Genomic DNA, 26,760 nt, shown 5'->3' with positions numbered 1-26,760 from the left:
TTGATTTTGATAGCTGGGGAAAATATGGCAATATATAGTGATACTGCAATACCGGGATAATATTGTATCGTGACCCAAGTATCGCGACATGTATCGAATCGCAACACTCATGCCAATACTCACCTCTAAAGTGTATAGGATAACTACAAAAGTTATGGATAGATTTTAATAAAACTTTTATCAGATGTTTCCATCATACCAAGGAACATAAAGATAAATTGGTGATGTTCAGGATCACAGGATTTTTTTTTAAAGATTTTCTAACAATGTGAGATAAGGATATTTAGTGGAACAAGCAGTTCTCCTCTAAACCAGAGGGTGGCAGCAGTGACTATTGACAGCCTTGGCATCAGACTCAAAAAGTCTGGAGGACTCAAAAACACATGTAAAGGGAAGGTTATTGTTTTTTCTAAAACGCAAAACAAAAAGAAGGTTGTAGTGCAGGTATCCCCAAAGTTGGTCCTCGAGGGCCGCTGTCCTGTGGGTTTTAGAGGTTTTTCTGCTTTAGCACAGCTGATTCTGATGATTGCAGTATAGGAAACCTATAAAACCTGCAGGACAGCAGCCCTCGAGGAACGACTTTGGGAATGCCTGCTTTAGTGCCTTTGCAACTAAGGTTTTAATGCCTTTGCAAAAGTAATAATGCTTATTTTGTTGTTTGTTTTTTTTTGGTCCTGATCAAAAAAAGATCTTTGTTATTACAAAGTGAGAGAAAAAGAATAGAAAAAATTAAGCAAAAATTTTAAAATTGTGATGTACATGTATATTCAGTGATTTGGCTTAATGATTTTTGGAAGCAATTAAATGTTTAATATTTAATTGAGAGCATCTCAGTATGGACATCCTAACAGATTCTTTAGTGAATTTAGAACTGCACTTTTACTAGGCCATTTTATATGTTCTAAACCAAGGTTTCTTAACCCCGGTCCTCAGGAAACACTCTCCAACATGTTTTAGGTTAAAAAAAAGGCAATCAAGAGGTTGCAACATTTGAGGCCTGTCGCGGAGGAAATGCAATCATTTGAATCACTTGTGCATGAGTAGAGAAACGGCTAAAACATTAAGGACAGTAGGCCCTGAAGACCAGGGTTAAGAACACCTGATCTAAACCCCTATGCTTCAGCTCCTTCTCTATGTTTATGGGTTGTTGCCTGTCAGAAGGTGAGTCACTGAAGAACTTCATTCCAACAGAATGATGCTGGTTGGATGGATGGGATTTGATTTAGGGTTATAAGAGTACAAGAACAGAAATGCACTCAAAACTGTATGGAAAAACAAGCCTTATTTTCAATTCATAAGTTGATTTGATTCATCACATAAAAGCCAAATACAACACATTTTAAATTAATTTGCAGCTTAGAAAAATTCAAGTCTTATAAATAATTCTGAAAGTCTTATATATATTCCCTTACAGAACTTTGGTCAGACAGGCAGTCGATGTCCAAGTCTATCTGCTTGTGGCTTGTTTTTTCTCATCTTAATTGGTTTGCTAAATGGCAGTTAAGATCAAACGGCCCCACCTACACCAAAAAGCACAGTCTCTCTGAAAAGTCACCTGAAAATGGGCAGCAATCCTCTGCCTGACAAATCGGCCAATTAGGCCCTGATACACGGAAGGAGATTAAATCGCTTCCCTTAACCTGCCAGGCTATGTCTGTGATCACATTAACCATCAGCGGTAAGTGCACTGTGAAAGCCCTCAGCTCAGACACCTTCATACTCCATCACAACATTAGGATCCACTGTATGTTCACAATCTGTAGGATCCTTAGATTTCATTATAAGCAGAACTTAGAAAGACTGATCTTTCTCAAGTGAAAAAAAGTCTAGACTGTGCCTGAGAAGAATTGGAGAGGACATTTGGGATATGGGTCAAGTGCTCCCGAGAAATCAGTTTGTTTGATGTATCAACATCAATTTACAAGTCAAGTGAAGGGAGCATGAGCAGAATATCAAAGCTGTGCTGTGCAGACGACTTTTTATAAATACCTCAGGGAAAGCATCACCAGCAGACCGATATCAAATGTTACCTGATATAGTAAATACCCTTTAGCTCACTAGGTTTTCTTTTTATCCTTGTCTATTGTTACCTGCTGAATTTATCAATATAAAACCCAGTCTGTCCCATCCCCATTGCAGTGGAACTGAAACAAAAGCTTAGCAGAAACTGGAGCCCAAAATGTTGCAAAGATATGCAGTCTTCAGGAAACTCCAAGCAAATGTTTGGGCTAAACCGATGTGGAAAAGCTCACATTAACTCTATGCATCCTGAGATACTGACAGCTTACAGAGCTATTAATAAACCCTCAGGCTCCTTTACTTATCAGCTAAAACTGAACAGCCTAGCAAGGTCAGCATCAGTCATAAAAGCAGCTGAGAGGTCCATGGTAACTCTGCAGGAGTTGCAAAGATCCACAGCTTGGCCTGGATCATGTCAACGATATAAATGTCCTTTAGTGAAGACTAAATGAGATGGCCAGTGTCAAAAAAACATAAAAAACAAAATGAACCAACAAATGTCTAATGATGAGATCCAAATCAAACCTCTACTGCACAGTGATGGTAACATCATCCTGTGGGGTCAATAGGGAAGCAGGGTTGAGTTGATGGAAAACTGATTAGAGCTAAATAAAGAGCAATCCTGTAAGAGGCTCCCAAAGTACTGAGAATGGAGACAATTTAATATCAGTGTCCAGCAGGAAGATAATCACAATTCAATTGAAGCTCCCGCGTCAAGAAACGAAAAAACTAAACAAAAACTAAAACAATGTTTACATTAGGGCTGCAACTAACGATTATTTTAAAAATCGATGAATCGGCCGATTATTTTTTCGATTAATCGATGAATCGGACAAAAAAATTTATTTATTCCAAAATAAACATTTTAGACAGAACAAACAAGCACACAAGTACAGGTTGCTCATTAACTGCACTGGTGCAATATGAAAAATAAATGTTTGTGTTAAAACTACGCAAACTTACATGAGAAATGTAGCTGTACACCCAAAAAATATAGGGTACTTTGTTTCATAAAGTGCAAAAAGAGACAGGCATTTTTGTTTTTAAAAGCCCCTAAGGCAGGGGTGTCAAACTCATTTTCACTGAGGGCCACATCAGCGTAATGGCTGTCCTTAAAGGGCCAGATATGACTTATAAATGTAACTAAATGTAATTGAAGGTAATTTAAAATAAATGTAACTACTCCTTAATGTTAAATAACTCATTATTTATTATAACTTATTCAAGTGACAATTACAGTTGCATAGAAAACATATGCTTGCTTGTTGCTCTAACACACATGTGTCACACAGCCGCTTCCTACCCAGTCCTCCTCATCGGTCTCTCCCTCTCCGCCCGAATCACTATCATCGATATTTTGAAGCATTTCTAAAGCCTGTTTCGCTGTTAGGTTTCATCTGAGCGCCACTTTTTCCATATTAGCCAATAAGTTCTAGGTAGAATGTTGGTTGCTAGGCAACGGTAAGAATTTACAATGCAACTAATAGAGCCGTCAAAATGACGGTTGTGGGGGATCGAGGAAGAATTAACCATATTTATTTTTTATGTTTTAATTTTATTTAAAAAACTAAGTGAAAATGAAGGAAATATAGAAACAGGAAAAGTCAGTTAACATGAGCAACATACATTTAATTTTAAATGTAGTTCTTTCCCTTTAAAATCTCAGAACCATCAAAATGACGGCTGTGGGATTTCTAGCGGGCCACATAAAATGACATGGCGGGCCACATCTGGCCCGCGGGCCTTGAGTTTGACACATGTGCCCTAAGGGGTTCAAACAATAGGCCCCCCATTTAAACAAATTCTTTTTTTTAGACTAGAAGAGTTCTGCCTTTTAAGACAGGAAAGTATAGCAGTTAAAGTTGCTACTTGAGAAAATACTCAACCATAGTGATAAAAATAGCCCTGTGATTCTAATTATAAATTGTTTTTGGAATAAAAATGAGAGAACTAGGAGTGGTAAAAAACACATCCTCCAAAGACAGATATTTACATGGGAATGTGGCATATAATTAATTGACATATTATTGATCTTGCTGGATTTTATTCTGCTTTACTTCCATAAATTGCAGGATCTTCTTTTCTTTATCTTTGCCAGAAGATTTAAACTTTAAAAGCCTTGCCCTCATAATTTGCAAGTTAATTTATTTATAAAGAAAATATAAACGCTGCTTAAGCTAATTCAAATGAAATTCGAAATACAATAGGCCTTCGTAGCGCTTTGCTGCTCGGGCCTAATTAAAAGTAAAATAAGTATCCAACCTTATCACTGTCTGTAACCTACTAACACGGTAAGGAAAGCATCAGATGAGCTACCTGAGAAACTAACGTTACGTTTCCCCACTTTAAAACCAAACAAACATGGTCACTCATCCTGCTGATCAGCTCTCTTCACTGCCATTGAAGGCTCCAACGTGTTTTCTTTTCAGGTGCTGCCTCATAACAGTGGTGCTTCCGTGCCATGTTAATTTGTTTTGTTTTTACAAAAGTTGCCTGTTACGACTTTTTTCGCTTTACAAAGCGCAGGCTATTTTAATTATTGTGATCAATTTGCGCCGTCAATCCCGGCGCATGCGCACTTCATTTGCAGTCTGGACGCTGAGGGTAAACTCCTCACTAAAATCCTGCGGCTCTGACTGCAGCGCTGAGAGGGATTCCTGGGGGAGAGGGAGAAAGGGGTTGGGATGGGGGAGGCGCCCCACGGCAGGCAAAAGCCGCCAGTTACACCGTAAAAAGTCGCCAGATTTGTCGCTAGACGCTTTTTTCAAAAACAGTCGCTGGAGGGGTCTGAAAAGTCGCTGAGTTGGCAACACTGCAACTGCGGCGCTGACTCGCTCCGCCATATTTTTTTTTCTTCCCCCGGATGACGGCGGCGGCGGATGACGCATTAATCGCGCGACACAACTAATCGATGATTAAATTCGTTGCAAACGCTTTTAAAAGTCGATTTTTATCGATTTTATCGATTCGTTGTTGCAGCCCTAGTTTACATCTCCTTTTTTAAAACAAATGTTTACATCTCCTTTTAATCTAGATGAGCAAATAATCAGCATGTAAATTAAATTGAAGGTCCAGTCCCACAGTGTTTCCCCTTGTTCTTACATGAATCCGTCTGCAGGGAGAAACTTAAGTTGTCTTCAAAAAAAAGTTGTCTTCATGCTGTGTCAGATTTAATGATAGTTAAACTTTCATGACATTATCTATATTTTATGTTCCTTATATAATTCAGATATTTTTATCTATTAAGATACAACGCTCTGATCAGATTTCTAAAATGCATTTAAACTGTTGTTATTTAGGAAGAAATTATACAATGGCACTGATTTAAAAAAGGACAACACTAATTTTCTCTTACCACACATTTTCAAATCAATGGCAACTCTTAGTTAAAAGCATCATTAAATACCAGGTACTTTTCACATCTGGATTCAATGCAGAGGTGGCATCCTGTTACGGAAGTGAGGTGGAAGAGCCCCTAAGAGAGACCATTCTTACCACATGAGTTTTCAAAAGCAGTCTGAATGCCTATGGGGTCAATCTAATACACCCCAATTCATTGAAGTTACTGGAACAGCCTAATTCAGTGAACTAGAAGTAGCTCTCCTTTTTAACACTTGCTCAGGGACATAGATCTAAATAACTGTTGGGGGCGTAGGTTTAAACTTAAACCAGCATGTAAACTAAACTTACATTTGGAGATCTGAGGCTGTTTTAATAATAAATCAGTAAAGTTGGTTGAGGTGTAATCTTTTAAGGCTATAAACTAAAGAGCAGAATGCATATGATGATGCTGGTATGTACATTTTTAACCAACAGTATAAATAGTTAATCAGGTACACTACAAAGAGAGGATTATCTGCATGTGAACAGGTAAATATGTGAAGGAGAGACTAAATTGTAGTGTGAAAATATAATTCACACTACAAATTAATCCTTTTTATTTTCATTTGGTTTGACATGTTTTGAGATCAGGGAGTTACAGAGTCCTGCACAGGTCTGATTTTACCAAACTGTATCCACCCGTATCCGTAGAGTTCAGAACCAAGACCCGACCCATTCCCACAATTATCCCCATTTAAAACCCGTCCAGGACCGCACAGACCAGTAAATAATAAAGTGCGACCCGACCCATTATCACAAAGTATACACACAGCAGTTTATAACAGACGCAGAAAAGAGCATTAACTTATGCACACGCTGCACTCACAGATTAACAGCTTTAAATTGGATGAAGTAAGAAGGTCTGCCTCATTGCTTTAAAAATACCGTTATCTGGATATTCTTGAATCAATTTATCTTTTAAGAGGTAGAGTTAATAAATAAAAAAATATATAAATAAGTTTTTTTTTCATGCTGTAACTATGATTCTCAGATTTTGTTCACATATACCCATGCCCACACTCATATGTTTTTTTTTTACGTTTTATACGGATACCCGACCCAGTGCAGGACTCTGAGGAATTATGTAGAGGAAACCGCTGAAAATAGGCAGATAGAAAAAAGATGAAAACAAATGATCCTCAGTATAAAATGACCTTGTTCCAACTCATCCTGTCAGCTGTATCTGTTCAAGCTATTTTTCTTCAAAGGTTTGCAGAACATGCCCAGACTGCCTCCGCCTGTTGACTGGATTCATTCACATTTCTCTAATTGGGGGCTTTGCTGTAACTCCAGTCATGGTACAGCGTGAGCCACAGATGACTCCTCATATGTTCATCGGTCTGTGTGTTTCTCAGGGCGCCTTTTTAGCTTCTTGTGACATCAACACACAAATTACAGGGAACTAAAGGAGAAAGAAAGATGGGAGTAAATCAGCTGGACAGATGAATCACACCCTGAATCAGAAGTGAGAACCTAAATCATCAATAAAGTGTAATTTAACCCACGGTCCCACAGCGGTGAAATGTTTTTTTTTTTTTTGAGCTGGCTTGGCTGCTTTTTGTCTAAAAGATAAAGGCTCAACATGGTGCAGCTAAAAGAGTCTTCATTCTGGGTTTTCAAACAGAGCAGGAACAAGATTTCCCAGCACACTAGGCAAGTGTTACCAAAGCTTTGACAAAAGATTCAAGGGATTGCCTACAAGCTTGTAATTACCGCGTGCTTGAATAGGATAAGGGGCTGTTTGCCTGACACCATTGGCTTTCAATCAGACACCCTACCATTTAGTCCAGTGGCCGTCCCCGGCTATAAATCTTTCTAACCTCTGAGGATCGACTGGTCTGTTGGGCAGGCACAAAGGTCCCTCTGTGCTGGCTCGACCAAAACTGGGGCCCCATTCCAAAACACTGAGGTCTTTGAAATTTGCTTGGCAAGGGAACCTCACTTCAGCTGTGTACATGAGGCTTGCCAGGAAGACAAGATGAATTAAAAGCTTGGTGAGCTGGTGAGCAAAGCCTGCACCAGATTAAGCTCAAGAAAACAAAGTTCAATAAGTAGGAAGGAAGCCTGGGTCTGTAAAAGATTGACAACATTTTTTAAATTAGAACAAAAACACTATAATTTGAAATTTTTCATTGGAGAAAAAAAATGTTAAATGCTTTTCTGTTTTAAAAGAAAAGCATAACTGATTCCGATTACTGCAAAAATCTTTAGAAAAAATAGTTTTCATTTGGCTAAATAGCTCCAGCTAGGTGTGTTTTTTGTAACCTACTGATAGCAAAAAATATAGAATCTGATACTAGTTGCTTAATCCATCCGGCAACCTGCTCTAGTAGAGCCTTGTTTCGGCTGATAAACATACAACACTTACTAACTGATGGGCGCATCTGGAAACCCTTTAAAATAACAGTTAAATGTATTATTTTTTAAAGCAAAAGTATTGTAGACTTCATTCAGCTAGCTGAACTACAGTGCACAGCAACAGGTGGGGAAGGGGCAAAATTTAGTTTTTTGTTTAAGCATTATTCATCTACCCTGGGTTTGTATTTCTAAGGGGGAAAAAATTAATATAAAACAGAATTTGCTCATCCCAGCAACACCCAGCGTCATTCTGGAGGGTCCCAAGCAGTTCCCAGAACAGAAGGGTGTTGTGGTTACCATGACCCAGATGACTGAGAATTTGCACAGGCAAGGCTGACATAGTTCTAAAAATTTTTACTTTACGCCTCCTTCCAGAGAAGAAAAAACTCAATTCTGACCAGAAGCCTTATCCACCTCAACTGTCTCCTTGGAAGAGCAGCAGCTTCATTTCAAACCTTCCCAAAATAACTCCTCACTTTGTCTCTAAGGCTGAGCTCAGCCCCAATATGAAGGAAGCTCTTTCAGAGGTTGGTATCCAGGTTCTTGTTTTGTTGATCTGTTTCTCATAAAAGCAACCACAGGACAGGGCTGGAATATAAATGGACTAGTGTGTCCAAAGCCTTGCTTTATGGCTCAGCTCTTTCTTAATCATGAAAGACTGGAGCGCCTGATGTTAGTGCAGACGTAGCATTGACTAGTTTAAAAACGCGGATAGGATATTCAGTCTCCTACAATAGTGACTATAAAAAGGGGAAATATTCCATGCAGCACTAGTTCTCTGGCATCAGGTTGAAATGACCTTATACCATAGAGTCACTGCTAAAACCTTGGTATTTCTCAATGTCTGTAATTGGACAACTCATAGTAGGAAGAAGGGAAGGGTGGAAGATACCAGATGAAAAATGTAAAATGGTCAGCTGTTTGGTTACACAACCCTCTTTTTTTGCAACATAACTGGTAGATTTAATACAAGAAATCAAATGACTCCTAAAGAAATCCCTTTCCCATCATGCGGGGAGGGTTAAGAGAAATAAACTGAGGTTCACCATAGATACACACAAGCATACCAGAATCTCAACCATTTCCTACTCCCTCAATCTGTCTGAGTTATTTATCTTTTCTTTTCTCCATCTCTTGTCTGCCTTCTCCTCCTGTTCTTACATTTGGTAACAAACTACTCACACGGGGGTGGGGGTGGGGGGTGTGGGGGCTGAGGCATGTTGGCAGATAAACAACACAAGCGGCATCTAACCGCGAGTCGGGATCCTAGAATTTCAGAGGAGGAAGTGATGAATACCTGTGTGATCGGAGGAGAAGTTGGGCATGTTTGGGCAATAACTAAGACAGGAGTGTAGCGCTTTTTTGAGCATGATGAATGTCTGCACCATCAAGGAATTTGACTTGAAATTTAATTTCCTTACCCTCTGAGCCTGTCAGCACACAGATATTATGTATAAACATAAACTTTACAGGACAAATGGGCGTTATCTGCGTGTGTCTATATGTGGAGCCATCACTTTATACCAATATACAATAAAGTTACCATTTAGTCCATCTGCAAATAAGGTCAGTGTAATACAGGCTGTATCTGGAACCACTAATATTATGATTTATGGTGAGAATTGTTTTGGTGATTTTCTGCTGCTGCTTTTATCTGGCCATCTCTGAGCCTGTCTGCCTCTGCAGCAGCAAGCGGAGGGCAGACCTTACTAACTGGCGAGGTATATTTTACACAAGGAAACCATTCTGGACGAGTGCCAGCGTATATTCATTGCCATCATAACCAGCAGAGTATCCTTGTCCTCCTTTCATCTAGAAACCACTGCAACTCGGTTTCACATGGGAAAGAACAAGGAAAAATAGAGACTTCAAACACTTGACAGTCAAGTCAGAGATAGAAAACCTGTGAAACTATTTCTAATTATCTGGGTGGAGCACCGGTTCGCCATGAGTGCCTTTGTCAGTTTCAAGAGGGCCTTTTAGCTCCAATAAAAGCTAATTGCACAGTGAGCAGCTTAGGTGGTCTCTGTATGAAGACTGCAGAAGAACCACAGTTTCTGCCCCCTAATGGCTGATGACAGACTGTCAGAACCTACCAGTAAAAAAAAAAAAGTCAGCAGCCATATGTCTTACTTTGACAGCCTTCTGCTCTGTGAGAAGATTAACCAAAAACAATGAGCCTTGGCTGATTTAGATTCAGATAAACCCTCCTCCGCTTAAAGAAGTTGCATTTAAGGAAAGCATTAGAGGAGAAGCAGTGTGCCGCTGCCTGCAGAGGAATGTTAAAAATTCCAATGAGCTGGCTGTCGAACTGCTGAACTGCCCCAGTTCAACGCTGCGGTTAAAAACCGGAGGTCTGCTTTAGGCTGCACTTTCCCTCTGTCTGACACCGACTCCTAAGACTCCATTAGAGACATATTGCTGTAGAGAGACGGATACATGTTGAAACTAAAAGACAAAATCCAGAGTACCAAATTCTGCAAAACAATATCAATAAAGAAGAGCAGCTTATGAAAACAATTCCTGGTAACTGATGGAAGATAACATCTTTTAATCTTAAATGGCACATTCTGTTCTTTTCAAGATGCTAAAAGAACCAAGTGTTTTAAATAAAACTAGATGCAAATAAAAAAAAAAAATGACAAGACTCAGAAGAGTAACAACCCGTCTTGTGAGGTCATTATAAAAAAAAGGGAAAAGAGACAAATTTCAGCCGCAAATCAAGAAGCAAAAGAAACAATTAACTAACCATGTATTGCATATAGTAGATCAGTTGTGTGGCTGTGGATATTTATGGAAGAGTAAATGTGTAAGTGTTGCATGGTATAACAAAAATAAGCCAAGACATAATAAAAAACCAAAACTAATCCAAAGTTCTGTGTGAAATAGATGGGGGACAGTTGCCCAAGAAGTTCCCAAACAGCGGTTGACTATAAACCACTTTAGCTGTGACAGAATGTGCAAATATCAAGACCGGCAAAGGAAGAAGTTCTAACTGAATATATTTATATTGATTATCCCTGACTGAAAACTCAAATATCCAACATTTTCTCTACAAACTAAAGCATCATAAAGCTATCAGGTCATACTATTCATAACACCCTTCAGTGTGGAAGATGAGGACGTGACCCCAAAATTCCATATCCAGTGATTTTCCTCTGCCCACGAACACCTCATGGAGCAACTGTGTAATTATGGCATTTAATGTGAACCATTAGTCTGGCCATCCAGACTGATGGATGGCCCACTCCGTTTTCTGTAATTTTGTGGTCCATAAAACATTTCAAGCCGAAAATATCAATATTAAACACCATTTTTTAGAACTAATGTCATATAAAGATGCCCTTTCTGATGTCTCACTTAGGACATCAGAAAGGGCAATAATAAAATAGTTGCGGCCGCCATCTTGCTGTTATGCTAGCAGAAAGGGATTGAGAGAGACGCATTGTCCCACCCCCTACGCTATGATTGGCCCAGCCAGAGTCAAGGGCTAGAGAACCATTCCACATTCTCCGACTCCTCCAAATGACATCATCCATGGATGTGCTCTCCATCTTTTACCTTTAAAATAAGAAGCAACAATGTTTGGTTCTGTTCTGGTCCACTCCACTTGGACCTTTTGCACATTCCCACAGTGGAATTTAGAAGAACTTGAAGTGGAGCTCAAAGCTGTTACCACTTATGCAGAAGGCTTTGCTTTTCACAAACGTGCGTAAGGCGGCCTGCAACTGACCTGACACGGGTGGGGCAGGACATGTGGAACCTGTTCTGAGGCTAAAAGTTATTTTTACAGAAAGTGAGGTGTCTGGAAAATTAAATGGACTGTGTTGTTGTACGCTGTGGAGGGTACCGAATATTTTGCTGCTCCAACATTTTTTCACCTTTGTGATGTTTGCCATTTTGTTATTTACTTTTGTAGATAAAAAAATATAGCTGTCTGTCACACAACTTGAATTCCTGCCCAGCTTGGGGAGCTTTCCTAAAACTGGAGTGAAAAATATAAATTTCCACTTTCCAATAAGTTCTTCAAGCTGGATTTGAAAATTATGGCAGTCTGATGGAAATGCCAAAGTTAAAGGAAGGAAATAAATTATCAAAAAAAAAAGTGAAGAAACAAACAAACAGATTTCTGGTTAGTAGATGTCTAATTAAATGTTTTTAGTTAATAGTTTAAATTCTACCTTTATTAGTTTTATAGATCCTAGGATTTTTTTGTTCATTTTCCTATCCCTGCAATCTGTTGTAGAGATGCCATATATATTCCTTTGCATTTTTGTTTTAAAATACTTTATATATAACTTTTAAATTTGATATGAAAAAGGCATTATATCCTCTCTAAAATGGGATAATAATTGTGTCTGATTGCAACTGTTCATATTGTCAACTTTAAACTCATAAGCTGTTCTGCTGAGCCCCCCTTTAATTTTAAGCTTTAAGAGTTTTTTTTTCTCATTTTTCTCATCATAGAATTCAATTTAAACTTGGCTTTAGTTTTTCAAATAATTTGTCTATTCAATTACATAAAAAAAGCATATTGTTTAGGGAATACAACGCCTTTCTTATACAACATATTGCTTTGTTTATGGTTTTTATAATCTTCTACAAGGCATACTGCAAAGTTTAAGTTAATTTGGAAACTTTACCAAACCAGCTGCAGAGGAAGCAACATATAAAAAGCACATTTTCTTAATGATTTCACCACCATTTAAATCTAAAAAGATTAGCCACAGAGTTGTAAAAAAAAAAAAAGAAAAAAGAAAAGTGCATTCTTGTAAAACGCCTCTGTGTGCACATGCCCTCAGACCGCACAGGCAGAGCCAGAAGCAAATGGAAACAATCATATATCACCATATTTGCTCCTTGATTGCTATTATCAGTCAACAAAATCCTTTGTTGATTTACACATTGCTGTTGCTGAGGAAAACAAACAGAGCCGCCTGGACTTGCATAAAAATTTAATATCTGTAGGTGTTAAGATTTTTGTTTAAACCAAGTTGATAGATTTAATGTTCTCCATCATCTCTGGCTTTACAGATAAATACACATTAGCAGGATAAGGAGGCAAGCTTCTGCTACATTAGGCTTTATTGAGCTACTTGCAACATCTTTAGTATCCAATCCGGTGATGTTAGCAGTCAGTGGTCACATGATAAGCATTTTCAGGCATGTAAGTATGTCAGAGATTATTCCAGAAAACAGTCTAATGTGCTTGTTAGGACAAGGAGAAGTCTTGCTTTGAAATTCCATCATGTAATGAAAACAAACTGCATGTGCTTGTCTTCTTCGTTTGCTAGTTCGGCCTCTACAAAATACAAATAGTGGATAAAACAAACAAATACAGAATAAGTGGATGATAAAATTCATAATCATTGCTGAATACTTCCAAATGGAAACTTGGTTACTTTTAATAAGGGGATCATAATTAAACCAAGCTACAGATCCTTACTTGGTTGCAAGTCTTGGTCAGACCTTTTCCTACTGTAGTCATAGACCAAACATGCAGGTAAATTATTAGCAGGTTCAATGTTCAGTAGCCTTAATAGTGGCTTTATGCAGGAGTGGCACTATAAAAGTAATTCACACATCTTCTCAAAGCATTGCAATAAAGCTCAAAGTTCATCTTACCATTTGCAACTTTAAGTAGACAGTTGATAAATGAAAGCAAATCTTTTCTTATCAGTGCAATGCAAAAGTATTCATGTCTGGAACAGACATGGTTTGGGCAATATGGCTTAAAAATCAAATCTCAAATTTGTTTGTACAAAATCTGATGAATAGCTTTTTTTTCCAAACATGAATATCATAATAAAAAACCTTCTGGAAGGTGACTTTAATTTAAAAGACAATAAAATTCTAGCTGTGAAACATGTTTGTAAAACAATCAACAGGTAACACACTAAATGTTTGCAGTTTGGGGTTTCAAACAGTGAGCTAGTGTACCAGTCGTGAGTACACATCCTAGAACAAACAGTGATGAACTGATGTCACCCCCAAGCAATGGAAGCCTCGGGTATGATTGGTGCCTAAAACAAAAGGCAGATTTTCTAAAGAATTAAATCTTCATAAACAAAAATTTGACTAAATGATCAAATCCATTTATCTCTCAGTCCTACCTGGAATTATTTCACTCTTTGTCACATTTCCTCGGTAAATCAAGCACACAGTAAGCTGTATCATTTGCTTTCCATTGTTTTAACATGTTTTTTATTCCTTCTGAATGTGTACCAGCTTTTATGTTGCTGTGGCAATGTGCTACAATTAATAACAAGTAGAGAAAACCCTGCAATATGAGGCTACTTAACAGGATAGTTTTAAGTGACTCGGACATGCAACATTAGCAGTAAAGTGTGTCTATAAAGAAATCATTCTTTTTTTTCTTTAGGCTGGGAATATCACTATAAAAAGAGAACAAGCCTGTCAGACTTTCAACATTTAACATTATTGAAAGCTTAAGGGTCAGAATCTTGTTTATAAAAACTTTGATCATTATACATTTTTAGCAGTAAAACATACAGTTTGATGGAATACAAAAAATAAATGACAACAGTTCCATTATTTTAACTAATAAGAAGCAATTAATAAAGGATAGTAGCTGCAAAATGCAATAACTGAAAATTCTTAATTTTGTAGAAAAGAAAGTCTAAATATTTTTTAAAGCAAATAAAGTGTAGTCTTTAAAATAGTAATGTGATGCTGGAGATTATAAATAATTAGCAGTGGTTGCAGTAATATGTTCTAATAATTATATGTTTCAAATGTTTTTTCAATGAGTTTTAAATGTTTCATTAAGGTGAATGCCACTGAAACTTGTCAGTGTCCTTTGAATAAAGAAGGTATGATCTCATTAGCATTGATGTTACACAATTACTAATATTTTCAATTAGAAAATAAAGCCATTATATGTGTTTTGCAACCTTTTGTCCTATTTTGAACATGAGCATGAATGCAGCAAGAACATTTCCCTGCATGGTGCCTTGTTAAACAGCATAGACTGGGCAAAGTCTGGGAAATCTTTTCTGTAATTCACCTAAAAAATGTCCATTCCTAATATGTGAAATCCACTAAATTAAACCGTTACCAAACATATATTTTCAGTTTAGCGTGAGGCTAACAAGTTTTCAATGCAAGTGCTGGGATAAGGCCGCCACCATCAGCTGCAAATTAAAATGGGAGGGTGGGAGAGTAGCAGCAGTGCAATTAACAGCGTTGAAGTGCAAAAGGAGGTTGAGTGAATAGCTTGCATGTCTATAATTTAGTCTCAGTTTTAAGGGTGATGGGATCCAGCAAACGGGTGGAGCAGCAAACACTTTAAAACTAGCTATTATTTCACACTCCAATCAGAGTCTGGAGAGCAAACAAATCAGTGTGAGCCCAGTATTGCTCTATGCAGCATGCACAGATTGACTGCAAATGCTCCACTGGACCGTTGGCATGTCATCAGCAGCAGCCACAGTTAAAAAAATCTGAAAGATACCATTGCGATTTTTATTGTAGGAATTCTGGTGCCAGATATGGGACACTGATTTGTGCTAAATGCATAAATGACGGCAGTAGGATGATGGACACACATGCTTTCTGCATGTGTGTGTCCATCAGCAAAAGATTTTGGTTGTAATGTGACACATATGGAAAAAGTTCAAGGTTCGTTAAAAAATTCGCCCTGAATAAATTAAGATATTTTGCAGAATCAATGTGAAACATAATCAAGTCCATCTCCCTTTTTTCCTGATGCAGGCATTAAACGCTCTAACATTATTCTTATCAGTACCAAACATGCTTGAAACTTATCCCAATTAGCACATTAGTGTACTCAAATGAAAAGTTTCTGATAGCAATTGTTTTATTTATGCATGTTTTTTGTTTAGTAACTCTTACAAGACCTACTTGAAAACTTACTGGAAAATGTGTGCTGGAAGTTTAGTGGGGAAAGTTGCATACATTAGCTTTCTTGTGTGCTGCTCCGCCTGGAACACAAACAGAAAAGAATCCAGGGCTGCAGTGCTTGTGTGAGTATAGCTTAAAGCAGGAAGATCAAAGTCAGAAATATCCAAGAATGTTATAAATAAAAAAAACACTGCAGTGAACTAAGAAGAGTAGTGGTTCGACAATCCACAAAGACCCTCTATTCCACCAAGGCCTAGTTGCAAAGTGAAGAAATCTTATTCCTCTCTACAAAACAGAAGCCACATATAGTCCCAGTGTTGTGGTACCTTTGAGAACTCCTCCCAAGAATCGGTGCCATGATGTCTCAAGTGCAAGATTACTTGAGGCAGAAAGTAAAAGTCGGCATGCAGGAAAGATTGCCATGTAGTTCTCCACCTGGACTTTAAAGGGTAAACGGATAAGTATCTATGAATTCTAATTCGGCGTTGGGGAGAGAGATCTGTTTGAGAGATCAAAGGTGAGAGATGGAAGAAGCTGAAAATAATCTACATGAGTTCATGTCTGTTGTTCATTCAGGCCGTAAGGCAGGTCAAGGCAAAAGTGTTAGAGAGTTTAAAACATGCAAAACATTTTAAAATGACATCTAAAGCTTTTAACAGCTCACACATTTTACCTTAACTTTCAGGCCAGGCAAAAAGACATTACTCAGAGGAAGAGAGATAAACTTTATGGTAACTACTAGGTGTCTACTCTGCAAACCAGACCTTCATAAAAGGATTAAAAGTGGGACAGCAACTGACTTTATTTAGTTAATTAATTAATTTGAAGATTGTTTTGGGGTTTGATCAATCAATAATCTGAAAACTAAATTTGCTTCATAGGATAGGTTCTGTGCGGAGCATATTTACAGATAAACAAGGTTTTCCTCTTAACTGCAAAACGTTTTATTCATTTTTGTCAAAATATCTGCGGTTGATGGTTCTTTCAGCAAATTGCATGTTAATAGAGCAGGGTTCTTCACTTTCAGTCTTGAGGTCTGGTGTCTCTGTTGCAAAACGATGTTTCAAATGAACAGGTCATTAGCAGGACTCTGGAGAACATTGACGGCATTCTGAGATAATTCGGCCGTTTAATTCAGGTGTGGGTAGGAAGCAGGGCCACATCTAAAACAGACAGGACACCAGACCTCAGGGAAGGGAACTGAAGATCATGGTTTTACTGTCCATAGAAAATGTATAGATTAATAAATTATTTGAAAATTATTTCAATAATCACAATTAATCTGCTTAATTATTTCCACCTCAGATTAAGGAGAAATTAAGTTGTTGGAAAAAAAAGTGTCATGGGGTGTTGAAGGTGAGTTGGGGGTTCAATACCAGTACATGACACTAGTGTTAATTTTAGCAGCCATTTTTAAATTTAGTTTTAGTCTTAGTCCAGTTTCAGCATCGTTTGTTAGTTTTTATCAGATTTAGTCGACATCATCGCATTTTTATTTAGTCTAGTTTTAGTCGACTTAAGTCAGAGCATTTTAGTCTTTATTTTAGTCCAAGAAAACATAATTTTATTAGTTTAGTTTTAGTCAACAAAAACTGTCAACATTTTAGTCTAGTTTTAGTCAGGACATAATTTTAACCTTTTACTTTTTTGTCAGCAGATAACGTTTAAGATTTCCTAAAATTATTTCAACATTTTCTCTCATCTTTTTGATAAAAAAACACAATTTTAAGGAACACATGCAGACATGGAAGATGTTCTGACAATATTTGCATATTTATTTTGAACATTGTTAAGGTTCAAAGACACAAACACAAATGCTTGCATTAAAACAAATAAAACACACCTGGCAAAGGAAACAAATAAATAAAATAAAGTGTCTTATGAACTTTACACAAGTGCTGGCTGTTTAAAGCTAGTTCACATTGAATAATAAAATAAATAGATTTGAGGTCAATGTTGTTAAAAAAAAAAAAATCCAACTGATACAACAAAAGTGCTTTCCTTCCAGCTTTAGCTGGCCTGTCATTGTTTCTGGGTGGCTGGTAGGTTGTTGTTGTTGGAGGTGGTGTATCTTTAATCTGGAACAGAAATTAATACAGTGTCAGGATAGAAGCACAGCATAACAGGAATTCCAAGTGTATAAGTAGCATATGTGTCTGTTTTTTTCCTTAACAAAAACTAAGTCTCTAAAAACTACATTTGACCATCCATTTCAAACTCATACAAACAACCTAACTATAATTTTATGCAGGAATAAATTGCAGACATTTTTAGGTGTACAAGCATTTTGGTTGTATTAATATTGATGCCAATTCAATTCAAATGTCCTTGTAATAGTAATGTGCAGATAAACAGAGCAGCATTTTATGTCACCAAATAAAGACATCCCTGCAGTGGTTCCCCTAGCAATGACTATTTTGTATATGAAAATCTAGGTTAAAGTTGCTCTGAATTATGTGTGGCATATTATTTTTATTTTGTCTTATCCTGATAAATAGTTTCAGTTCTTTTTAGCATTTAGCATACATGTGTAGCTGCCGAGGTTTTCTGTGTTAACTATAGTTCACTTGCAGCTCCTAGATTACCTAAAACGTCTGTCTGCTTTAATCAAACTTGCAATTTAACTGAAACTATAGTTGCCCGGCCAGTATAACATATCTAAGTTAGCATAAATTTAACTTTACATACAATTCTATCAACAAGTGGCTACGGTCGCTACGTGCTAAGAAGCTAACGTAACGTAGCCAGCCTGGATACTAAATGCTATGAAAGTTAGCCAACATCAGTTAGTTTATCATTGGGACATTATAGCCGTTGATTTAATGTTACATTATAAACAACCACCACCAATCTTTCTGTTAACTTACCGTAATGTCTTTGTGGTGAACTGCGACGTGTCTCTTCAGGTTTGTTGTGTTTTTTCCAGCTATCATGTGGCCATATTCCTTCCCTTCCACTAAAATCAAGCATTTGGGTTTGTTCTCCACTTAAAAGCGAAAATGTGTCCATATAGCACGTCTCCTCTTTCTCCCGAGTCCCAGAGTAGGCTACTCTGTGCCGCCCGCTCCAGGTTTGAAAGTGGGTGTGGGAGCTGACGCGGAGGAGGCGGAGGAGGAGACGAGACAGGATTTGAAAAAACATAAAATAATAATATATAATTTTCGTCTCGTCTTTGTTCGTGAACTAAAATGTCCATAGATTTTAGTCCAGTCTTTATTTACCGAACTGCATTTTCGTCTCGTCTTTATTAGTCCACGAAAATTATTTCTGATTTACTCCCAGTTATTGTTTATTAGTGGGGATTTTCGTCTCGTCTCGTCTAGTTTTCGTTCGGTGAAAAATGTGCGTTGACGAAAATATTTTCGTTTAGTTTTCGTTAACGAAATTAACACTACATGACACACTTAAGTGTTGGTTCATCTCATAAAAAACCCTAAAGAACACAAAACCTTTTATTTATTTAGCTAGCCTTGTGTATACGCGTACATTGTACGCCCTTTACTACGCCCTTTTTTTGAGATGTACAGCTTTGGTAAGCCCTAATGTTTTGAAACTGAAAACTTTGCTCAAATTTTCCAAATTTGCCGTTCCGATCTTCACTGCGCCGCCATCTTGAATTCCTCTTCTAGTTTTTCTTAATCTCACACTAATCTCATACCTCACGAGAGTTGCATCGTATTCGTCATATTTCTGTGTGACGCAGCGCGGATGCGCACTGTTATTGGTGGAATATCTAATGTCCCTACGGACAACTTTTTGCGCTTTTTGCAGCAGGTTAGCTTGAAACTTTGAAAAGTTCATGAAAACTCATCAAATGCTTGATAAATATAGGATTATTTTGGAGGGTTTTTGTTTTTGTTCTTTGGGACCATATCATCAGTGGAATGTGGCAAAAACAACAGCAAACGTAAATGACAACTGGGGATGAGAGCGAGATCGGTACTAAATATGTAGCAAATGTCAAACAGATGGTTGAAGTTTTTTTCCATGGTTCTTCAAGATATTTGGAGTCTTTATTTCCAAAAATACAATAAATAGAAGACGTGGCTAACGGTGTGCTTATTTTGCCCTTTGGACATTTACACTTTTTTTTTCTTGAACTTAACAGATTTTTTTCTATGACACTAAATTTTACGTGCTGTTATATCTCTAAAGTAATAAATTTTTTCCAGATAACTGATAAGGATAAGCTTTCAATTCATATAGTGGCATCTGGCTGTTTTCTTAAAGGTTACTTTATACTTTAAGTAGTTTTTGGAGCACATACTTTTTCACTTTTACTTGAGTAAAGAGATCAAGTTGATACTTTAACTTTTACCAGAGTGTTGTTAAACTGCAATATCTATACTTCTACTTGAGTAACAATAGTGTGTACTTTTGACACCACTGCCAATGGAACATAATCTTGTTCCTAAAAACGTTCTCATGTTTTCCTTATGAAATTTCCACCTCTAGTCAAGCGCACATACTTCCCATAATAGGAGAAAAGTAGTGCTGCAACAAAGACAAAAAGTTAACTGCAATCCACCTCAAATGCAGGAAAAAGCATTTCAACGTCCAAATTTCAAAATTTTAAATGGGGGGATACTCCCAATAAAGCTCAGGCCTAAAGATGGGATACACCAAGGAGTATACCCTATGACAGATTCCTAGCTGAAAGCCTGACTTACAGCAAATACTCACTACATTTATGGATGAGGTAACTGTTTGGTACCCTCTTATCTCTGTGATCTTTTAGATGCTAAGGTGGTTTGACCAAATAGATTAAAGCCGGCAGGGACCCTGTTGGTAACTACAGGAAACATGAGCTCCACCGCAGCAGCAGGACTGACCACAAGCTATTTATGCTGTCTGCAGAGGATATAATCAAATCTGTCATAAGCTTCTCTGCACATCCATTGTAGTTCATTTTCATCAATCAAGCTGATCTTTTGATCGATCAGGAGCTTCTTTGCCCACACAGATGTCTCTGCAGCAATAAAGGTGAAGCACATAAATTCATTAAATCACACTGACTGATTATGGGGAAATATTTAAGCTGTACAGCTACAGACTAACAAGATCTGTGAGCACCTTTGGGCTTGCAAGGTATTAAGGTAAGAGAGGCTTTATTTATTTTTTTTTTTTAAATAGAAGAAGAGATGAGGAAGGACATTCTTAATATCATCAAGGCAAAAAATCTCAGGGGGTTTTGTAAAATCTGTAAGGAACTGCTGGTCATAGAGCCGATAAAAGTTTATGTTGGACAAAGCTATCGGTTCTATTTCTGAAGAAAACCAAAATGTTCTAATTTTCTATTATCAATTGGGAAATCATGACATCTGAGCCAAAAAAAGAAATCCAACTACAAGAAAAGCGTTGTAAAGCTGCACACGTAAGCAGTTTCCAGCCATTGATTCTGGCATGTGTCCAGAGCATAGCCGGGTACACTTCCAGTCCGATTATAAACGGTCAGGGAGTAGTGTTAATCAATTCATACAGAGACAGATAAGTCAGCTAGTGTTGCGTAACTGTGGTGACCTGCTAAATCCTGACATAATTGAAGATTGTAGAGCAAACCTGCACGGCATGTCACTCCTGGCTGAGGCTGCTCTCTATGACCAGCTCTGCAGCTGCGTTCATTATGCTCTCAAACCAGTCCGGTTAAAGCTGCAGAAGCATCCTGTCTGAATTATTTTACAACTCTCAACCCCCTCACCAAATCATTAAATAGCAATTAAAGCACCTCTATCTGAGTTATCTATTTGGAACTAATCAGGACTTTGATACTTCATAAGTCACACGAGTCAAAACAGAGGGCTTTCTCACAATCCCTTGTTTGCAGTGTTTCTTGTTAGAGTTACCACTCTTCACACCTGATTTAGAGTCTGCTGCAAATGAGCCGAAGAGGAAAAACATTTTAGAGAAATGACCAAAATGCATATAGGTGCAGGATTCCTTTTTAATGGCAGCTAGCAACCGACGGTGACTCCCATCTAATCAGCATTCAAGTCAAGCGCGAGAGCCATGTAAACACCGGCACGACTCTACCTCACCTCCTCCCAGCAACAGTGGTGATAACAGCTGAACTAAGCAGTAGTTCTGTTCCCTGAAAACAAAACAGGAGGAGAATTTTTGCAATGTGCAGCATGCGGTTTCAATTGTGCTTCTAGTGAAGGGAAAGCTAAGCCAAGGTATCCAGGAATAGATCAATGAAAGATACAGGAAACAGACAGCAAGGGAGGAAAAGCTGGAATGGCAGCCACATTTGTTAAGATCCGACTCAATCTGCCCTTTTCACCTGAAGCAACATGGAAAAAAGTGACTCTGCAGTGACTGTAAAGCAGTGTTACACATGGTAAACAACAGCCAGCAAAAGCTTCCTCATGCTGTGAAGGTATTCACAACTGGGACCGGGCAACCACAGACCAACAACAATAGCAGAGGATATTAAATGGATGCTTAACATCAGAGGTCATCTGATTAGCAAACAGTATCCATCATCAGTCCATTATTTGATCTCAGCATAGAAGTCGCTTCTTTGTCAAGGCCTCAGATGGCGAGATGGATGAAGCAAAATACAGTTCAAAACTGGAAAATAGTTCAAGGCACCACATGCTTTGCACAAAAAAATTTACCAAACTAGAGTTGTAAACAAATAATAAAACTTACAATTAATAATACAATTTGGTTAGTATTTTATTAGAAATATCTTGATGGGATAGATTTTAGTCTTTCAGTTTTGAAATGTAATTGTTGTCCATTAGAGGGCACCACGGTTTAGTCTTCAGTGAAGCCTCACTAGCATTTTCAAAAGTTATGCTACGTTCACACTGAACGCGCTTTGGACAGCAAAAATAAAGCCCCTGCTGCTTCATTTTTGATGCTTGTCCACATTAAGGTCAGACACGCCTCAAGAGCATCCTTGATGCTACTGAAGCATGTCCTGTAAACGTCTGATGCTCCCATATTCAATGGCAGAGAGTGGATTTGCAATATTTATGTGATAAGGTGGTAAAAGGTAGTTTTAATATATTTCTAAGCGAGAAAGTCCTCCTGAAAACATCATCTGTGCAGTCAGTTCATCAAATTATGATCTTGCTTTCAAATATTATTTTGCCAGGGGTGCGCCATCGTTGGGAATTCCCAGCTGCAGCATGGTGGTTTACGCTACTGCTCTTCGCGGCTGGAAGATGTTAGCGTTTTTCAGGTATGTGGTACAAACTGCAGGCACCAGAATAATAAAATCGGACATATTTTGACGGCAGGTTTTTACATTATAAGTTATTTTATGCAATAATAAACTGTATCAGAGAAGTGATCATAGCGATGTGTATCAGCAGTGCTGTGTCTGTCTCACTGCCAGCTCGCAGATCAGCTTCTCTGATTGGTCGATGTGGTGCGTCGATCAGAAAAAGTTACATTTTTCCAACTCCAGGGGCTGCTGCTTGTGAAGCGCGTCATGCTCAGATGGTCATGAGGCGCTGCTCCTGCTGATCAAGACGGACTGCAGAACCTTTTGATGCGCATCAACCCATGACTTTGCATGTAAACAAGCTGCTCTGCTGCTTCTCATGTGCGATCGGAACGTAGCATAATGCGAGAGCCAAGGCATCTTTTGATTGTCTGGATCCTGACCAGACGCTGGCTCAAAAGATCTTTCTGCTCCTGTATGCCTATTTACACTGTAAATCTAAACTCTCAATACACTCCTTAAGTCATTGCCTGTGTTGATACAGCTGTGCTGCAAAGCAGAGCAGCATCAGCTTCTCTGGTGAGCTCAAAAGGCGTGGATGTGATTAGAAGTGGAGAGAAGGAGGTTTGTAACATAATAAAAAAAGAAATGCTGGCTACGAGTAGACGGGATGTTTTATCTAATAAATACGTATTTTTTAATGATTAGCAAGAAAATATTTGTTTATTTAATCAGTATTTAATACAGTTAGTGCAATAAATAGTTAAATATAACGATAAACAAATTTCCTTTTAACTCTGCATATAAATAAAATAGATGTTCATGTTATTGATGTTCCTCTTAAGGAAATGGATGCTTATTAATTAATTGCTAGTGATCAATAACATCAATCAACTTTAGACTAACTCATAAACTAATAATTTGTATCGCCTTACCAAAATAAAACACACCATGCTGTTTGAACCAGATCAAATGAAGCCTTAAAAGTAGCCAGATAGTTTATAGTAACCAGGACTGTGACGATAAGATATCGATCTCAGGAATCTGCCTGATATCAGCAATAAATAAATATTAGAATATATCGGCCTGCATCTAAAAAATCAGAATATAAGCAAGCTGATGGAAATGTTTGATTTCAGTCCAGTGTTTAAAGTTTCTGTAAGCCATTGGTTATTAATTAATAAGCCAGTAGATCTTGTACCAGTTGCTGTATACTACTGTTCTCTGTTTAAGTAATATTACTCAAATTTTTTTTTAATATTCCACATTAGAAAAAGTGTGATATAATTCATGCTCATATATCAGGTTAATATGTAAATTTACAAGTTGTGTTCGTAACATGTTCTCCTTAACCACTACTTCTGTTTTCTACAGCAGAAACATCTCAGAAAGGTCTGACATGAAGGAAGGAATCTTATTTTTCTTACAATTAGATCTATTACCTTAAACATTCAGCGATAGTTTAAAAAAAGAGTGGTTAAAAATTGTGTATGCTTCTGTAAAATAGCTCAGTCAGATTCCAGAACTAAATTCAACTGAACAATTGTGTGTGAGTCTTTGAAACCGATGGTCATTGAATGTCTCCAGTATATCTACTTAAAACTGAACTATTTCACAAAGAAAAAAATGGCATACATTTCATTGCTTACATTTGCAAAGCTAATAACCAACATTTGCAAGCTGATTATACCCAGTATCAACACAGATTTCTAAGCAGGATTTAAACTAGGGATGCACGATATTGGGATTTTGGCCGATATCCGATATTTTAAAACTCATGTAGCCGATAACAGATATCGATACCGATGTTAAAGCTGGACAAAAATAAGTAGTCATTGAAAATAGCAGTTTTATTATCCATTTCTGACACTTTGAAAATAATATTCTCAAATATATTTTCATATGCTGATATCAAATTGATTTTTAAAAACGCGGAATCAATCTATTTTACTTTCAAAATCTCGTGAAATTTCATCGTTCTGTTACAAACTCTCGGGATATTTTGCAAATTCTTGTGAGATTTTGTTAGTAAAATAGATCAATACCGCGTCAATATATCAACATATAAAAATATGGCAAAATTTCGTGAATTTTTGGGGGATTTCGTAGCATAACGATGACATATAGCAATAATTCATTAGTAAAAGAGATTGATGTGGTGTTTTTTAATGGCAATATATCAGCATATGAAGATATTGTGATATTTTAATGTATCAATATTTTTTCCCTCGTTTTTGAGGAAGTAGTATTTTTTTTTATTTTTTTTTTAATGACATTAGAAACTCAGAAGCTGATCAAATATCGGGTTAAATATCGGTGGGGTGGCCGATGTCCGATATTCAGTTTTAAGGCCGATACAGGCCGATACTGATAGGGGGCCGATTATATCGTGCATCCCTAATTTAAACCATGCAGCCTTTTCACACTTTCAACACTTTAATTTGGGACTGGATCATGTGGGAAAACTTAAGAGGTATGAAAACTTTGGCAAGGCATTTTATATAGACTTGTTTTAACTCAAAAGTTTCTCTGTTTTCCACAGAATGACTAAAGCAATCAAGCCAAGTTAAAGGACATTCTGCATGGAAGATTTCACTGCACCTCACTCGGTAAACCTGAAACGTCTATTTGTTTAAACAGTCATTTGAATCTTGCAGAGGGGATGTTTGCTTTAGCATGGTCTGGATCTTCCCTCTGAGATTTACTGAGAGCAAAGCAGAAACTCAGCCTGGAAATTAATTCCCTCATTTAAGGCCAAGGATTGTAGAAATTCTGGAGCAATCTGAAGCAGGATTATTCTAGTTCTAGTACAGGAAAGTAAGCCTCCCTCTCTTTTGATCTGAACATTCCTAGAGCTCTATTTTGAAATAACAAAGATAACCTCACGCTGTGTGCTGTTGTGCTCACATTCCAGCTTTACAACATAACACATAATGGAAGTTACTTCTGAAGGTAATGAAACTGATGTCAACTTGAAGAGGAATGAGGAAAAGCTGAACAGACCTGCTTATGTGTTGAAATAGCTGCTGTCTGTCGGAAAGAGTTGAGGGTAGCAGCAAAATCTCCCACCCCGCTCTGCGTTTTTGTGGATGTTGGAATTATTTTTCCGAAGCTGCCCACACAGGCTCGGCATGAGGCGCGGGCTTTCAGCTCAGCCTGATGTTTTGATTCTTCTCCGAGCGGAGTTCTGTAATCCCCTTCCAGAGAAAGTGAACAGGCCAAAAAGGGGAGACAGTGAAGCAACTGGCAGACATGTCGTAACAATGCCGAGCACATCATTATAGTATGGCAGCAGAGATAGCCTGCAGCAGCACATCATAACCATCACCATCCCACTTTCCATTATGAAACACGTTTCCTTGAATCAGTTCTTTTTAAAACAACAGTCCCTATTATTCTGATTAATTTCTCATCCCGTTTCTGAATTGTCGTCCTATTTTCAGCTCCTGTGAGGTTTGATGGGAGCAAAGCAGGGGAATTTCTCAGCGTCTGATCTCTGCCTAACTGTGGGTTTTGGTTGAAGCTCGAATCTGGAAGCAGAATGAGGGAAACCAGTTGCACAGTGGTTGCTAAAGTTCTATAGAACATCAGGAGCTGACCTCCGAATGCCGACGTAGAAACAAATCATGGAGAAGAGCAGCTTCCTGTACCTGTCTCACTCTTCAAACAGCTCTACTAAGGATTTCCCACAAAAATAATTGTAAGGTTTTAAACGATGGAGGATTTTGGTGAGGTTGCAGTTCCCAAAGCGGTGTGGCAGGTGGGGGTGGGGGTTACGAGTAGAGGGAATTTTCTTTTGTCTGTTTGCATTGACTCCATGAGAGCTTTAAAAAACAAAAAAGACAGATTACATCATCACCATTTCAGGCCCGAGCCCTCTGCTTTCCCCCCCATCAGCAAACGTACAGTGGATCATCCAACCCAGACAAAGACAAAGGCTTTCC

General features: G+C 37.9%; 1 protein-coding gene across 2 annotated transcripts in view; it reads right to left on the bottom strand.

The window, feature by feature from the left end:
* The window catches only part of LOC119787522 (signal-induced proliferation-associated 1-like protein 1), a 54,266-nt gene that overhangs the window by 21,384 nt on the left and 6,122 nt on the right, over positions 1 to 26,760 (bottom strand). The window lies entirely within an intron of this gene.

Source organism: Cyprinodon tularosa, unplaced genomic scaffold (genome assembly GCF_016077235.1).
Source record: "Cyprinodon tularosa strain WSP-4 unplaced genomic scaffold, ASM1607723v1 ctg3, whole genome shotgun sequence".
Taxonomy (NCBI): Eukaryota; Metazoa; Chordata; class Actinopteri; order Cyprinodontiformes; family Cyprinodontidae; genus Cyprinodon; species Cyprinodon tularosa.
The sequence above is the reverse complement of the archived record's forward strand: the minus strand, read 5'-3'. Positions and strand labels throughout refer to the sequence as shown.